Source organism: Theobroma cacao, chromosome 2 (genome assembly GCF_053813885.1).
Source record: "Theobroma cacao isolate CCN51 chromosome 2, ASM5381388v1, whole genome shotgun sequence".
NCBI classification, from domain to species: Eukaryota; Viridiplantae; Streptophyta; class Magnoliopsida; order Malvales; family Malvaceae; genus Theobroma; species Theobroma cacao.
In genome coordinates, this window is record NC_142640.1 from 29,835,964 (window position 1) to 29,854,371 (window position 18,408).

Here is an 18,408-nt window from a genome sequence, read left to right on the forward strand (position 1 = left end):
ATAAGAATCGACACTTCAGGAATGAAGAATCAATTCTCAAAAAATAGAAAGCTCTAAACTTTGAGTGAGATAAGAAGAATCGACATCTGGAAAGGTAGAAGTCGATTCTCAAGCAAGAAGAATTGACACCTTAGGAATGAAGAATCGATTATTAGAAAGCAGAAAGTGTTGGCCCCAAAAGAAGTGCTGAAGGGGGGTGAATAGAACTTAAAACTATTTTTTAGGGTAGCTCTTGAAAGTTTAAATTTGTTTAGAAGATTTAAAATGGATGGTTTGAAAACTTATTGAGGTTAGCAAACACCAAGTAAATAGAGGTTAAGAGAAGTGGACAAAAAACAATATTTATAGTGATTTGGTCCACCTGACCTACTTCCACTACCTTGATATTCCCAATTGTTGTTCAGTTTTCTACCCACGCAAGTATACGTATCGCATAAATAATATAGAGATGAGTAGAGTGTCGATCCCACAGAGAATTGAATTAATTCCTAATTACTAACTACTAAAATTGTAACAACTTAATCTTATCCAAACAATTAAATTTAAAATTATTAAAAAGAAAAATTGAAACTAATAACTAAAACAAATCTAAAATCTATCAGCAAAATTATTTAATTTAATACGAGTGACTACTAGACATAAGATTATGATATCCCTTAACACTTCATCTAAATATTGTCTTTCTTTCTTAACTTAGTTTCATGGATTAAGTTGCTAACCTAGAGTCATAAATTATTTTCAAATCTATCGAGTTTCTCATAAAAATACCTCTCCCAATTAATTTACTATATGTCTTTGCAAATTATATTGAAGAAAGATTCATTCAGTTTGTGCTTTAATTTTGGCTACGTATGGCTTATAAGTGTATGTCTACCCTATATGCAAATCAAACCACTTAATCAACTAAGTGCATTTGATCATATGCTATTCTATTTAAGGTCTACCTAAATCTCCTTCATCAAGGTTTAACCTAAGTTTCCAATTCAATCTAATTGGTGGCTAGTCAAGTCGAAGCAGTAAGAACAGAATAAAATAAATAACTTAAATCCATCAAACATAAGTAAAAGAGAGATAAATAATTCATACTACATATTGAGTTCAATCATAATCTTAGATTAATGAATTAGTTCCCTATTAAGTCACACATCATCATTGAATAAAGTTTAAACATTAAAAGCAAAACAAAGAGAATAAGAGAATAACAAAAAGATAGTAAAAACCAAAGATTATATTCTTGGTCTCCAAATCTCTTTGGATCCTTCAAATTCTTCTTAGCTTCGATAACTCTATGGCTTGACTCTCAGCTGTCAATCTGGCATTTCGTTCTCTCCTCATAAAAGTCCTTCAAAAGGTTGTTTTTATAGGGCTTTGAAGTTAGGCTAAGTTGGGTGAAGAAAAAAGTCAATTTCAGCTGGGATTCCCTCATCAGATTATGTGAGCCGCAGCCTTGCCCAATTAATTAACAGAAATCGTAATTGCTCTAGGACTGCTGTAGTATGCCAACTTTGACAAGAGTTTTGACAACATTCCAAGCCAAACTAGGTGAAGTGGTAAAAGTTGTATATTTTTCTCTTATCTTTCCAATGGTCAAAGAATCTCTTCATTTGGAGCTCTATAAAGAGAGTTATAAACGAAATACCGAAACATTTGCAGTAGAAGTTTGCACCTCAAAATTACTCTCCTTCTTTTATTAAAATTCTTCTTTCATCAAATACCTATAAAAGCACAAATAAATCAATAACAACCTATCTTAACCATAGTAACACCAAATTAAGTATAAAATTAACTAAGATTAAATTGACTCACCTAAATTAACTAATTTAAAATAATTAAAATAAAATCTACTAATTTTATGCATTACTACTAGAACTATGCTAAATTACTATCAAAATTAAGCCCAAAAAACTGTCACGACCCGGTACTCCCCTCGAGCCCGTGACAATGGCCGCGGTGTCCCGGTAGACACTTATTGCTCGGAATGTCAACCCGAAACCCCGCAAGGCTTTACTATCAGTTTCTCTGTTCCCTTGTGAGCAACCATTGTCAAATATCGTGTTCTAAAAGATTTTAAGCTGTTTCCAACTTTAAACAAATAAAATATTAATTTTTCGTCTCACAGGGGTAATTTGGTCATTTTTCTCAAAAAATTTGAAACTGGCTAAAACGTAATATACAAGGACAAAACACACAATTCATATTCAAAATGAGTTTAAAAGTCTAAAATCTTCATTTAAAACGAAATTATGGTTATTTGAATATAATAAGAAAGTAAAAGAAATATTAAGTAAAATATTCTATTTTCTTATAAAACAATATTTATAGAGTTATACGTGAATAATTTTTATAGCGTAAAAGCTAAATAAATTTATACATACTTAAATACAGTAAGCCAAAATATTTAATTTAATTTACAATAACAAGAGTGCCCCCGAATAAACAAAAGTAAAGAGGACTGTGAACCTACGGTTTGGAAAATGCAGATCCCACTGTAGTCCTCGATGAGATCAGCTATCTATAGTCTATACTGAACCTGAAATGGGTGGAAATGAGAATGGTGAGATTATAAAATCCCAATGAGTAAACATACATCATCATAAACATCTAGAGTTGAGTACATGGAGACAATAAAGTAAATCGTCATAAACTGGGTTATACAATTAGAACACATCTCGTTCAAAATACGTAAAAAGGCTTATGAATCTCATAAAAATCTAGGCTTGTGCCATAAATCCATTCTCGGGGACACCTTGGCCGAGGCATCCTACCGAGACCGCCAAGGCTATTAAAATTCACATTTCACATAAATCATGTTTTTGTTTTGAAAACATAGCCGTTCCTTGGCGTTGGCTGAGTTCCCCCTCACGTGGTGGTTTAGCGTGAAGTGAACCCTAAACTTTACCCCAGGAGATACTCTACGCGCCTCTCCATTCGAGGTAAGAATATAATGGGGTTTACCGTGCCCCTCTAAAAGGCTGGTCCACAGAAACCCCCTACTGCAATGATTAATTAATATATAATCCACCAAATAATAAAACTCAATAACATGATATGGCAATTTTGTAATTCGTAGTTTTTCAAGGTGACCAAACAATTCGCATTTCAATACAATTGCCAACTAGCCAATCATGCTCGATTTATCATAAGTCAGTTAATTTAAACAATCAAATTGCCACAATTAACAATCTCCGTGTACTCTATTTTTAAAAATCACTATTAATTTCAAAACAATTTATAATTTAATTTCATTGAAACTCATTTATTCATAAAACATGAAAATTTATCTTTTTAAATTCCTTTTTCCATAGAATTCATGAAAGCATCTAAAAACCACCCTAGATAATTAAAATGACAGTAAGTTTACTCACAATGTCTAGAATGCAGACTTTCGAAGCACTCTGTCTACTGGTCATCGGATGCAATTTCCTTGCCTTTATCGGAGGACTCACCACCTTGACACAGTACAAAATCGAGAGTTTCACCAAGTTGGTACTAAATCAAAATTAAACTAATTTAGACTACCAATGCATGATATGGAATGCAAAAATGCACTGGTAACTATCTAAACCCGATATTGGCCTAATTCGTCTTATCACCCGATTAAATTCCTAACGGGTCCGTTTAAACTCCAATTTAATTCTTTTCAGTTTCTATACCTCAATTGCACCCAAATTAACTTAATGTCCCTCAGGGTGGTGCAAATTATCAGTCCCAACAGCAAATTACGAAAATACCCCTAGTGGGTAAAAATTCATATTTTTGCTTCGAAAATTCTCATTATTTTTCTAGGCTCATAATTCATTATTCCTTAACCAATTCTCCTAGAATAAAATCAAACTCATCCTCACTCACTACATGGTAAATTCAGCCATTAATGGTTGGGGGAGAAAATAAATTCTTTTCTTGTTGTTTTGTTTCTAAATATGCTAAACTAACTAAAAACACTAACATAAATTAAAATCAAATAAATCCAACAACTTTCTCTCTCCTAACCCATTTTTTCAGAATTGAATTCATCATGAAAACATGTAATTTAATCATGGAAAATAAAGAGAAATGCTTGGGAATAAGAAAACTCAAGCTTAATAGAAAAAATCTCACCTTTTTCACTTAATTTCCTTGAAAATTCACACTTTTTCTTTGATTTTCTCTCTCTAGGGTTTTGTTTTTATTTTCTCTCTCTTCTTGCTGGTTTGGCCGGCCATGGGGTGGAAGATGGGCTGATTTTGTGCCTTTTAAAAAGGAAAATAATAAATTAATTAAGGCATGACACATGGCATCATGTCATTGGCCCGTTTCTAAAATTTTAAAAATTTAAACATTTTATCTCCACCACATGTTTAGTCAAGGGTCAAAGATGAAGACAAAGGAAGACCATGTGCTGGAAAAAATATCCTTGTGGTGGAAAATTACAATTTTGCCCCTGAGGTGGCAAAATTACCATTTCACCCCTATACTCCAAATTATACCGAAATTAAAATTTTTCACTTCTAAACCTCAAATCATACTCCAATAAGTCAAATTATACTCCAATAAGTCAAATGAGGCCAAAAAATTCTTTTCTAAAATTTCCATTTTGTCCTCAAGTGGCAAATGACCATTTTGCCCTTAGTTAGTGAAAATTCCGATTTGACTCCAAATTGATCCTCAAACTCCTAATTACCATTTTAAGTCATCCATGAACTGTGAAACTCTTAATCTCACCTTAAAATTCCTATTTGATCTAGTTCGAGGATTAAATAAACTTTGTTGTACCTCTAGGTACAATACCGACTTTTGTAAATTTTTCGGGACTCTCCTAGCATGGAATCATGCTATCATCACATGTATGTCATGAATAGTATTTTATAAGGTCGGGCTTTACAGCACTACCCCCCTTAAAATAAAATTTTGACCTCAAAATTTCACTTACCTGATTCGAATAAAAGATGTGGATATTGGTTTCTCATCTGGCTCTCGACTTCCCACGTCATCTCCTCCATTCGAGCATTCTTCCACAATACTTTCACCATTGGAATGCTCTTGTTCCTTAGCACTCGATCCTTTCGATCTAGAATACGTATAGGCTTCACCTCGAACTTCAAATCCTCATGCAACTCAATGGGAGGTGTCTCTAAAATGTGAGAGGGATCGGGAACATACTTTTTCAACATCGAGACGTGGAAGACATTATGAATCCGATCTAACTCTGGGGGTAATTCAAGTCTGTAAGCCAGTGGCCCAATCCTTTCAATGATACGAAAGGGTCCAATGTATCTTGGATTGAGCTTTCCCCTCTTCGCGAATCGAATCACACCTTTCCAAGGAGAAACCTTAAGAAAAACTTTATCGTCGACTTCAAACTCCAAATCTTTCCTTCGTTTATCCGAATAATTCTTCTACCTATCTTGAGCTGTCTTTAATCGCTCTCGGATAACTTTGACCTTATCGTTTGTCAAATCAATGAATTCCACATTCACCAATTTCCTCTCACCTACTTCATCCCAACAGAGCGGAGTTCGGCATTTCCTTCCATACAAAGCCTCGTATGGTGCCATCCCAATACTAGACTAAAAACTGTTATTATAAGCAAACTCCACCAATGGCAAGTGTCTGTCCCAACTCCTGATAAAGTCAATGACACAAGCCCGTAACATATCCTCTAATGTCTGAATAGTTCTCTCAGATTGACCATCTGTCTGTGGATGAAAGGCAGTACTAAATCTCAATTTAGTTCCAAGAGCTTGCTGAAATTTCGGCCAAAATCGAGAAGTAAATCGAGGGTCTCGATCTGACACAATAGAAATTGGGACTCCGTGTAATCTCACAATCTCATCTATATAAAGTCTTGCCAGCCTCTCAATAGAATACGTGCTATGGATAGCCAAGAAATGGGCGGACTTAGTCAATCTATCCACAATCACCCAAATAGCATCCTTCCCACTTTGTGTCTGTGGTAAACCCAATACAAAGTCCATAGTCACATGTTCCCACTTCCATTCAGGAATCGGTAAAGGCTGAAGAGTACCTAACGATTTTTTATGCTCCGCCTTGATCTGTTGGCATGTGAGACATTTCGCTACAAACTCTGCTATGTCTCGTTTCATACCCGGCCACCAATAACTTTCTTTAATAGTCCGATACATCTTGGTGCTTTCGGGATGTAAAGCGTAGGTGAAAGAATGAGCTTCCTCCAAAATAGCTCGTCTCAACTGATCATCCTTAGGGACACAAATTCGGTCTCTAAGCATCAAAGTACCATCATCGCTGAGTCTAAACTCACTAGCTTCTCCATCTTGCAGCTTTTGAACTTTCTGTTTCAACCAATCATCAGATTTCTGTAATTCTCTGAACTGATTCAACAATGAAGGTCTCACGACGAAACTAGCAAGTAGGGTTCCATCCTCACCATTATTCAATTGGATCCCTAGAGATTTCATCTCAAGTAACATCGAAAAATAAGAACTCCGAAGTGTTGCTAACGACGATGAGGATTTACGACTTAAAGCATCCGCTACAACATTTGCTTTTCCCGGATGATAATCAATCACTAAGTCATAATCCTTAATCAACTCCAACCACCGTCTCTGTCTCAAGTTAAGCTCTTTCTGGGTGAGCAAATACTTCAAACTTTTATGATCAGAAAAAATCCGACAACGCTCACCATATAAATAATGTCTCCAAATCTTCAATGCGAATACTACTGCTGCTAACTCCAAGTCATGAGTAGGGTAATTCGTCTCGTGCTTCTTCAACTGTCGGGAAGCATAAGCTATTACCTTCTCGTCCTGCATCAACACACACCCTAATCCCAACTTAGATGCATCACTATATACCACAAATTCTTTTCCACTAACAGGAAGTGTTAAAACGGGAGTAGAGGTTAACCGGTTCTTTAGCTCCTGAAATCCATTCTCACAAACATCATCCCACTCAAACTTAACTCCTTTACAAGTCAGACGAGTCAGAGGAGCTGCTATCAAAGAAAATCCCTGAACAAATCTCCGATAATAACCGGCTAAGCCAAGGAAACTACGAATCTCTGTAACCGTTCTTGGTTGCTCCCATTGCAAGATTGCCTCTATCTTCTTAGGATCGACATAAATTCCAGCTCCGGACGCTACATGTCCCAAGAAAACCACTTCTTTCAACCAGAATTCACATTTAGAGAACTTGGCATAGAGTTGTCTCTCGTGCAAAGTTTGCAACACAATGCGCAAATGGGCAGCATGTTCATCATCATTCTTCGAATAAACCAGGATGTCATCGATGAATACTATCACAAACTTATCCAAGTATGGATGGAACACCCTGTTCATAAGATACATAAAAACTGCCGGGGCATTAGTCAAACCAAACGGCATCACTAGAAACTCATAATGCCCATAACGCGTCCTGAAGGCAGTCTTAGGTACTTCCTGCTCCTTAATCCTCAACTGATAGTACCCAGATCTCAAATCAATCTTAGAGAATACCATAGCACCTCGTAATTGATCAAAAAGATCATCTATCCGGGGTAAAGGGTATTTATTCTTGATGGTCACTCGGTTCAGCTGACGGTAATCGATACACAATCGAAGAGTGCCATCCTTCTTTTTTACAAATAGGACTGGTGCTCCCCAAGGAGAAATGCTAGGGCGAATGAAACCTTTATCCACAAAATCTTGCAACTGGACTTTCAGTTCCTTCAACTCTGCTGGAGCCATTCTATATGGAGGAATAGAAATAGGTGCGGTACCCGAAAGTAAATCAATAGGGAACTCAAGCTCTTGATCAGGAGGTAGTCCCGGTAAATCATCAGGAAATACATCAGGAAACTCACTTACTATTGGGACATCCTCTAACTTAGGTTCCCCCTTTGAAGTATCGATCACGTATGCCAAATAAGTCAGATACCCTTTTTGCACTAATTTCGAAGCTTTGATGGCTGAGATTACACAAGATGGTAATACTCGACTTTCCCCTACAAACACAATCTCTGCTCCCTCCGAATTTCGAAGAACAACTTCTTATCGGAAACAATCCACGTTTGCCTGATGAGCAGTTAACCAGTCCATACCCAATATTAAATCAAAATCCAAGATCTCTAGAGGAATTAAGTCACCCCTAAATTCTTCCTCACCTACCCTTACCCCACAGTCTCTATAACAAGTATTTCTAATCAACTGTTCTCCTAGAGGGGTATGCACTACAATTTCTCCCTTTAATGGTGACAGGTTTCTATCAGCAATTGATGCAAATGTCGTACTCACATAAGATCTATCTGAGCCAGAATCTATCAAAACATAAGCATCTTTATCAAATAAAGACATAGTACCTGTCACTGCTCCAGGTCGAACCCGTGTCTCATCTTCTGTCACAGCAAAAACTCTTGTCGCGGTACGAGTCTGTGGTCTCGAAGGTGGATGTGACGGGGTATTACTCTCCACACCGGACCGTATGGCTACTCCTTGTCTCGGTGGTAACCCAAAAGAATCTCTCCTCTGTATATCAGTGCGAGCTGGTGGAGATGATGCAGCTACAGTGGCTCGTTCTAACTGTGGGCAATTACTCCTAATGTGACCCGTCTGTCCACATTGGAAACATTTTGTTGGCCCTCTACATAGCCCACTATGATAATTCCCACAATTTCTGCATCTATCAGAACCTCCGAAACTCTTCCCAGATACAGTCATAGAAGATCTGCTAAACCTCGAAAGTCTCTGCTGTGATGGTGGAAATGGAGGTCGAGGAGATGTCACGAAAACAGAAGTAGTGCTCCCTGAAGTCGTTGAGTCCTTGCCTCTTTTTACTGGCTGACTAGAAGACATACCGGGATTCCTCTTTTTTGCAAACTCAGTCCGAATCCTCCTATTCTCAGAACGAGCTTCTCAGCCCGTAAAGCCATCTGTACCACCTCCTTATGTGGCTCCCTACCAGTCACTGTCATTCGCTCTCTAATCTCATTACGGAGCCCTTCCTCGAAATAGCTGGCCTGATTCTGCTCAGATTTCACCAGATCCGGCACATATAACATCAACTCGTTAAAACGAGTCTCGTACTCCTCTACAGTTAGATTTCCCTGTTTCAAACTCAAAAATTCTCTCTTCTTTTCTTTCTGATGGAAATAAGTGAAATACTGACCATCGAATTCCCTGAGAAAATCAGACCATGTCTGAGGAGTAGCGGAATGGGACTTCACTGAATTCCACCAAGTACGAGCCCTCTTCTCTAATAATCTCGTAGCCACCATCAGCTTCATGTCGTCATCTAATCCCATATCAGAGAGAGTCTCTGAAACTTGATTAATCCAGTCATTTGCCACAGTGGCATCCAACTCACCCGTGAAAGATACACAACCCAATTGCCTAGCCTCCTTCAACTTCTTGGAAATGGATACATCTTGTACTGGTGGTGGAACTAAAGGAGTAGTTGGAGGCACTACAGGTGGAACTTGACCAGTCTGAGCTTGACCAGCCATTGCTGCAAAGAAAGCTGCCAATGCTTGTGCTGCCTCAGTAGGCATGGCGGGAATACCCGTAGGTGGCTGAGGAGATGGAGGATGTGGAGGACTATCGGCCTGCTCAGCAGCAGGTGCTGCCCGAATGGTAGATGCAGCTGATTCCTCCTCTACTATATTTGGCTGATGACGTTGGGAACGACCTCTTCCCCTCCCAACCGATCTAGTGAGAGGTGGGCGTCCGCGTCGAGGAGGCATTGTAATCTATAAAAAATACGAGCAAGTTTAGGTAACCTTAGGTTCTATATGCAGATGCATGCATTCTATTCAACCTAACCTAACTTAACTTAATCCGGGGCCACACTGATATTGTAAATTTTTAAAACAACTTTAAAACTAAAAACTTTGATCTTTAAAACCAAAGGCTCTGATACCAATCGAATTGTCACGACCCGGTACTCCCCTCGAGCTTGTGACAACCGCCGCGGTGTCCCGGTAGACACTTATTGTCCGGAATGTCAACCCGAAACCCTGCAAGGCTTTACTATCAGTTTCTCTGTTCCCTTGTGAGCAACCATTGTCAAATATCGTGTTCTAAAAGATTTTAAGCTGTTTCCAACTTTAAACAAATAAAATATTAATTTTTCGTCTCACAGGGGTAATTTGGTCATTTTTCTCAAAAATTTCGAAACTGGCTAAAACGTAATATGCAAGTACAAAACACACAATTCATATTCAAAATGAGTTTAAAAGTCTAAAATCTTCATTTAAAACGAAATTATGGTTATTTGAATATAATAAGAAAGTAAAAGAAATATTAAGTAAAATATTCTATTTTCTTATAAAACAATATTTATAGAGTTATACGTGAATAATTTTTATAGCGTAAAAGCTAAATAAATTTATACATACTTAAATACAGTAAGCTAAAATAGTTAATTTAATTTACAATAACAAGAGTGCCCCCGAATAAACAAAAGTAAAGAGGACTGTGAACCTACGGTTTGGAAAATGCAGATCCCACTGTAGTCCTCGATGAGATCAGCTATCTATAGTCTATACTGAACCTGAAATGGGTGGAAATGAGGGTGGTGAGATTATAAAATCCCAATGAGTAAACAGACATCATCATAAACATCTAGAGTTGAGTACATGGAGACAATAAAGTAAATCGTCATAAACTGGGTTATACAATTAGAACATCTCTCGTTCAAAATACGTAAAAAGGCTTATGAATCTCATAAAAATCTAGGCTTGTGCCATAAATCCATTCTCGGGGACACCTTGGCCGAGGCATCCTACCGAGACCGCCAAGGCTATTAAAATTCACATTTCACATAAATCATGTTTTTGTTTTGAAAACATAGCCGTTCCTTGGCGTTGGCTGAGTTCCCCCTCACGTGGTGGTTTAGCGTGAAGTGAACCCTAAACTTTACCCCAGGAGATACCCTACGCGCCTCTCCGTTCGAGGTAAGAATATAATGGGGTTTACCGTGCCCCTCTAAAAGGCTGGTCCACAGAAACCCCCTACTGCAATGATTAATTAATATATAATCCACCAAATAATAAAACTCAATAACATGATATGGCAATTTTGTAATTCGTAGTTTTTCAAGGTGACGAAACAATTCGCATTTCAATACAATTGCCAACTAGCCAATCATGCTCGATTTATCATAAGTCAGTTAATTTAAACAATCAAATTGCCACAATTAACAGTCTCCGTGTACTCTATTTTTCAAAATCACTATTAATTTCAAAACAATTTATAATTTAATTTCATTGAAACTCATTTATTCATAAAACATGAAAATTTATCTTTTTAAATTCCTTTTTCCATAGAATTCATGAAAGCATCTAAAAACCACCCTAGATAATTAAAATGACAGTAAGTTTACTCACAATGTCTAGAATGCAGACTTTCGAAGCACTCTGTCTACTGGTCATCGGATGCAATTTCCTTGCCTTTATCGGAGGACTCACCACCTTGACACAGTACAAAATCGAGAGTTTCACCAAGTTGGTACTAAATCAAAATTAAACTAATTTAGACTACCAATGCATGATATGGAATGCAAAAATGCACTGGTAAGTATCTAAACCCGATATTGGCCTAATTCGTCTTATCACCCGATTAAATTCCTAACGGGTCCATTTAAACTCCAATTTAATTCTTTTCAGTTTCTATACCTCAATTGCACCCAAATTAACTTAATGTCGCTCAGTGTGGTGCAAATTATCAGTCCCAACAGCAAATTACGAAAATACCCCTAGTGGGTAAAAATTCGTATATTTGCTTCGAAAATTCCCATTATTTTTCTAGGCTCATAATTCATTATTCCTTAACCAATTCTCCTAGAATAAAATCAAACTCATCCTCACTCACTACATGGTAAATTCAGCCATTAATGGTTGGGGGAGAAAGTAAATTCTTTTCTTGTTGTTTTGTTTCTAAATATGCTAAACTAACTAAAAACACTAACATAAATTAAAATCAAATAAATCCAACAACTTTCTCTCTCCTAACCCATTTTTTCAGAATTGAATTCATCATGAAAACATGTAATTTAATCATGGAAAATAAAGAGAAATGCTTGGGAATAAGAAAACTCAAGCTTAATAGAAAAAATCTCACCTTTTTCACTTAATTTCCTTGAAAATTCACACTTTTTCTTTGATTTTCTCTCTCTAGGGTTTTGTTTTTATTTTCTCTCTCTTCTTGCTGGTTTGGCCGGCCATGGGGTGGAAGATGGGCTGATTTTGTGCCTTTTAAAAAGAAAAATAATAAATTAATAAAGGCATGACACATGGCATCATGTCATTGGCCCGTTTTTAAAATTTTAAAAATTTAAACATTTTATCTCCACCACATGTTTAGTCAAGGGTCAAAGATGAAGACAAAGGAAGACCATGTACTGGAAATAATATCCTGGTGGTGGAAAATTACAATTTTTCCCCTGAGGTGGCAAAATTATCATTTTACCCCTATACTCCAAATTATACCGAAATTAAAATTTTTCACTTTTAAACCTCAAATCATACTCCAATAACTCAAATTATACTCCAATAAGTCAAATGGGGCCAAAAAATTCTTTTCTAAAATTCCCATTTTGTCCTCAAGTGGCAAATGACCATTTTGCCCCCAGTTAGTGAAAATTTCGATTTGACTCCAAATTGATCCTCAAACTCCAAATTACCATTTTAAGTCATCCATGAACTGTGAAACTCTGAATCTCACCTTAAAATTCCTATTTGATCTAGTTCGAGGATTAAATAAACTTTGTTGTACCTCTAGGTACAATACCGACTTTTGTAAATTTTTTGAGACTCTCCTAGCATGCAATCATGCTATCATCACATGTATGTCATGAATAGTATTTTATAAGGTCGGGCTTTACAATAACTTTATAAAATAGAGTTATCACCAATCAAGGATTTTCAATCCAACTTCATTAGAACCAGTATAATTAACAACTTCCACCAAGCTTTTACAAAGTAAGCTTTTAACCTAAGCTCTAACCCTTTTACAACAAGTTCTAAGCTTACCCTAGCTTAGACTACCCCTTAGAATGTCTTGCACACTCTAAGTAAACAAAAAATAAAAGATAAAATGAGGTACAAATGATCACCTAACTAATTTAAGTTGTACAAGCTTCAACTTAAACACTTTCACAAAGATACGAGTAGAATACAAGTATGAAAGATAAGGCTTTTGCTCTTCTAGGCTCTTTCAAACTCTTTGGAACTTTTCTAAACTCTTTGTGACCATTAGAGAGGCTTTAAATACTTGGAAAATAACTTCTAATCATTAGAGATAGAAACTAGCGGTTACAAATAGTTTCTGGTCATTATTTTGTCTTTTTGTGCTTAAATTAAAATGTGTAAATAGTGCTTTATTAATCGATTAAAGGGAAGCTTTACCTAATTAAGCCTTCTCTGACTTGCAATGTTTGACAGTTCTCTTCATTGTGTTAACTGGTTAAAGGAAACTTTAACTGATTAAGAACTTTTTGTTTCGGAACACCTTCAAGCACTGTTTTTCGCTAGCCTTTTTTCAATCAATTAATGCTCCCTTTAACTAATTAAAGCTTCTCTTCCTTCATCTTTAATTGATTAAAATAGACTTCAAATAATTAAGAAATCTCTAAATTTGAATTTCTTCATTTGGCACCCTTTAACGGTCACCATCATTTTAAATTTGAATTTTGATGCTTCTAGGTATTTCAAGCTTGAGTTTTAATCGATTAAGCCCTTTGATTAACTGGTTAATAATTTTGTGTCTTTGCATCCGATACCTTTTTTAATCAATTAAGCCTTGATTAAAGCTTTTCTATTTTCTTTTTGTATAGCACCCAATTTTGCCTTAACTGATTAAGGTTTCATGTTTGCTTCTCTAACTTATTAACTCATTTTCTACATGACCAAGCTTATTGACTTGCTTTTAAACATCAAATTTATTATGAGAATTAAACTTTATACTATACACTTAAGTAATGTAGTTAGACATTAATGAATAAGGAAAGTTTTGTTATCATCAAAAACACATGGAGTCAACATTCTCCCTATTTTTTGATGATGACAAACATTCCTAGCTTAAGAGTGCAATGTCTATGTGTATTATGTATCTATGTGCAGATAAGGGATTGTTCCCCCTTAATGTATGCTCTCTCTTAATACGTGCATAAAAAAAAAAGAAATTTCATTTTTTTTGCAAGTTTAATATATATCTATGTATAAGTATTGCTCAAATAAACAGTAACCACAAATTTTCAAGAATAGCATTCAACATATATAAACATAGATATAAACATTCAGCAATTGTTCACAAATAACCCACAAAATAGTAATTGTTCAAATAAACTATCAATCCTATCTTCTATTTTCTCCTCATTGTTGCATCATTAAAAAAATATATATTCAAAACTCCCCCTTAATGAGTGACATCGAAAATACAACAACATCAACAATAGACATTCAATTTCAAGAAAGTCATAAGCTATATTAAACACTTAATTTCAATACACACAATAGAATATATGACCATAATGGCTAGACATTTAACCACAACCATAATTTTAGTTCCTTCTCCCTTTTTTTGTCATTATCAAAAGAGCAGTAAAGAGTAAAACAGGGTTAACTTAAACGTGGTGCAAAAGAAAAAAGGATAAATAAGATAATCACTTTAAAGCATATTCTTACTCCTCTTTAGACAAATAAGTTTCTAATTGTTAAAACACCATATGTTATGAGAGAAATCATGAGCCTTTAAAATAGATTAGTATTTAAGTAGATATTCAACATGTTCATCTAATACTCAAGTATTCATGGAACTAGATGAGTATGAGCATTTAAATAGATGTTCAACATAAGCATCGAATACTCATATTTTCAAGAAATATTTACAAAGTAGTTCTTAGGCATGTCCAAGGTATCATTAGTCATCAAGCATCATTTCTAATCATTACCAAGCATCATTAAGCATTCTTCATGTCACGACCCAAATTTCGGGCCATGATCGGTGCATGGGCCCAATGGACGTAATCCATTAAGCCCAAGTAAGCCTATTAGTCTGACATGTTTATCATTCCATCATAAACTGCTAAGTCACATTTCATAACTTAGAATCAAAATAATACTACACATTACCATCTCAGTACTGGCATACTAAACAAGTGTATATACATTTGTCTACAACATGTATCTTAACAATTTACATTAGGTTCGTCTATATACAACAAAATAATACTCGACTTCTAGCGGAGGGACTCGGACTATGTACAACTACTGAATGTCGAGACACCTACCAAAAGATGGATACAAGTCTGCAAGGACACCTCGACCTAATTATCGGTTACCTCATGATTTGAAAACATGAAGTTGAAAACGATGAGTATAAACCTAGTGAGTGAACAAGGAAGGGAGCAAGCAACAACAAGGGAGAATTTAAAAATCATGATGCACTTGTTTCAAAACAATGCAATTTAGTTCCATTCATATTAAAAACCCCTCATCAAGCCCTTAAATGATTGATCATTTGAAAATCATGAATCCATACACAACGAACCATTTGAAGAATGAAAGTTTCAATGATACGTAAGCAAGTCAAATATGACAACGAATCTTCGCTGCAGCGAGAATGCCTTTCCGCTGCAGCGACGTTGGGATTTGGTTATTAGCCGAACGAGGGTTTCTCAACTGGCCAAGGGTTTTTCACTGAACCTCCTCATTTTAAACTTAACTCATTTAATCCTTAATGTTGGAAGTCCATGCTCTGATATGGTAGCAAAGAAGTGAAAGATAGGGCAGCAATTTGACAAGATAGGAGACCAAAACAAAAAGTTTTTTGCTGCAGCGAGATTCAATTTCACTGCAACGAAATTGTAACCCAAAAGCAGAAGGTTTCTCGATGCAGCGAGATTCTTTCTCGTTGTAGCGAAATCAATTTCGCTGCAGCGAAATTGAAACCCAAAAGCAGAAGGTTTCTCGCTGCAGTGAGATTCTTTCTTGTTGTAGCGAAATTCAACTGATGAAACAGAGAGTTTCTCGCTGTAGTGAGATTCCTTTTCGCTGCAGCGAGAAGCTACAGTTACTATCTCGCTGTAGCAAAATTCATTCTTGCTATAACGAGAACCAGTTCTAGTGAAGGTTCTCAAAACCGAGAGTTTCTCGCTGCAGCGAAATACAGGGCACAAATGAAAATTTCCCTTTTCTCCCAAAGAAAAACCACCCTGCTAAAATGTCCAAACCAACATGAAACACATGACAATTTTCCAAAGTTTAACATGTCAAGTTTCACATGCATTACAACCATATACCATTACTCATAAATTTCCTATAACACACATATTTACATATGTATATATGTATATGTATACCCATCATTATCATGCACATCATCCCATCATCATCATACACACCATCACATCATCATCATCACCAGCTCATGCGCACTCCCTACTCGCACATGGCTGGGTCATCACCGGGTTATGCGCACTCCCTACTCGTACATAACCGGGTCATCCTTGGCTTATGCGCACTCCCTACTCGCACATAGCTGAGTCAATATAATTACACAACACTATATTCAAACATATATGTATATCAACATAATGCAGTCGCATAGAAATCCATAATAACCACATGTCATAACATAAACCATTTCTCAAGAGCTTGTTCCCAAGGCATTCATTTTTTAGAAAAGTTGTATAAAATCATTCAAACACTTTGTACAAAACAATCACATTCCCAAAATGATTTTAATAGGCAGTCCACTCACCGAATTATTGTTGAACCTTTAGTTGACTCTAATTCCCCTAATGATCCAATTGGAAGGATGGGACTTCATTAGAACCTAGGATCACATTAGCATAAGCAATAGGTCAATTCACGCACTATGAACCCTAAAAGCTATCTCTTAGCTAGCCTTCAATTGCCACATTAAATGGCTACCTATGTTCACTATCTTAATCACAAATAAAGTAATGAACATACTTAACAAATAAACATCTCATAATCCCAATTACTAGCCATTTTCTACAGCTAAAAATTGAGCTTAGTTCATCACTCACCCTTGGGTTTCTTTGTAGTTGAATTCCCTTCCAATAGCTTTCAAACAAGTGGGGTAATTCTCTTTTTCTCTTTCTAGAATGCCAAGCTAGTGAGAGAAAGTATGAAAATAAGCTTTACCAAGGGTTTTGAAGTGAGAGAGTGAAAGAATACTAGGGTTCTAGTCAAAAGGGCTCAAAAGTATGAAAACTAGAGCTAGAGAGAAAATTTTGCAAGCTACATATCGAGCTTCCATGGAGGTTTTGAAGAAACGTGAGAGAGAACAAGAAGAAGAAGACAAGCTGCTAGAAAATGGGAGAAGAAGCTGCTGGAAGAAAGTATTTATAGGCCAAACTTATCCATTCCCTTAAAATTACGAAAATACCCTTGACTAGTTAGCTTGTTCTCATGCAACCCTTTGTGCAATCTTTTTACTCCTTTGACACTGGGACAAGATTCATAATGGTCTAGACATGCTCGAGTTCATGAAAACTTAAAATTTTAACCCGAGGTGAAAAATAACCATTTTGCCCCTACCGTGAAAATTATTGTCATTTTTAGTTTTCTTTGTGTTTTCATCATTACACGTCATTTATGTAGTCTTATGCCTATTTAGACCTTAAAATATCATAAAACTTTTTTTTGGGAGCTTATTAGAGAAAATGAAGAAACTACCCTTGGCTCGTATTATTACATCTATGTTTAGTTACAAGCCTATAGAGGTTGGGGTCTCACACTTCAATTTTCATCAAGCATTATCAATCATTAAGCATCATTCTCAAACATCATCAAGCATCATTTAGCATTTTCAATTTTCATCAAGCATTATCCATCATTGAACATCATCAAGCATTCATTATGTATTCTTAATCAACATCATCATCAAGCAAGCATTACCAAGCAATATCAATCAATATCAATCAATCATTTTCAAAGAATTCTCGAATTCTTATGAAAATGGCAACTCAAGGAAAAATTTTTAAAAAAATCATCATTAAGCATTTTTAATTACAATCAAATATTTCTTTAGCAAGCATTGCAAGCAATATTCTCCAAATAATGTATGACACTAGAAATACAAGGAGAATTTTTACATCTAGAAAATATCATTATTAATAAAGTATTACCAGAACATTTTGCACTTATTGTAATAATGTAAAAGAATATTATATGATCAAATAAGCACAAGCATGATTACAAGAAATAAAATTATGATCTTCATTAATCATGAATCTAATTTGTTTTACGAAATGCAAGCATGAATATAATTTTTTGTTTTCTTTTGTTTTTTTAAAATTATATAAATATATACTAATAAAAAATATGCAAGCATTGAAATTCAAGGTACATGTTGTTTCTCAATAATTCATAATTCATGAGAGATATCAATTGTTATGGAACATCAAAAATAAAATACTCAAGTTAGGAATATGTTGAAAGTGAACATC

The 18,408-nt window shown here is 35.7% G+C and overlaps 2 long non-coding RNA genes across 2 annotated transcripts; both read right to left on the minus strand.

The window, feature by feature from the left end:
* Window positions 1–2,390: 2,390 nt before the first annotated feature.
* LOC148764151 (uncharacterized) lies at window positions 2,391–4,189 on the minus strand. The gene is made up of 3 exons (XR_016024446.1): window positions 4,099–4,189; window positions 3,366–3,449; window positions 2,391–2,530 (listed from the first exon to the last, which is right to left on the minus strand). It is a non-coding gene; the product is annotated as an uncharacterized LOC148764151 (long non-coding RNA).
* A 6,190-nt stretch (window positions 4,190–10,379) lies between these two features.
* Window positions 10,380–12,141, minus strand: LOC148764152 (uncharacterized). Its single transcript, XR_016024465.1, has 3 exons — window positions 12,051–12,141; window positions 11,318–11,401; window positions 10,380–10,482 (listed from the first exon to the last, which is right to left on the minus strand). It is a non-coding gene; the product is annotated as an uncharacterized LOC148764152 (long non-coding RNA).
* Window positions 12,142–18,408: the final 6,267 nt, after the last annotated feature.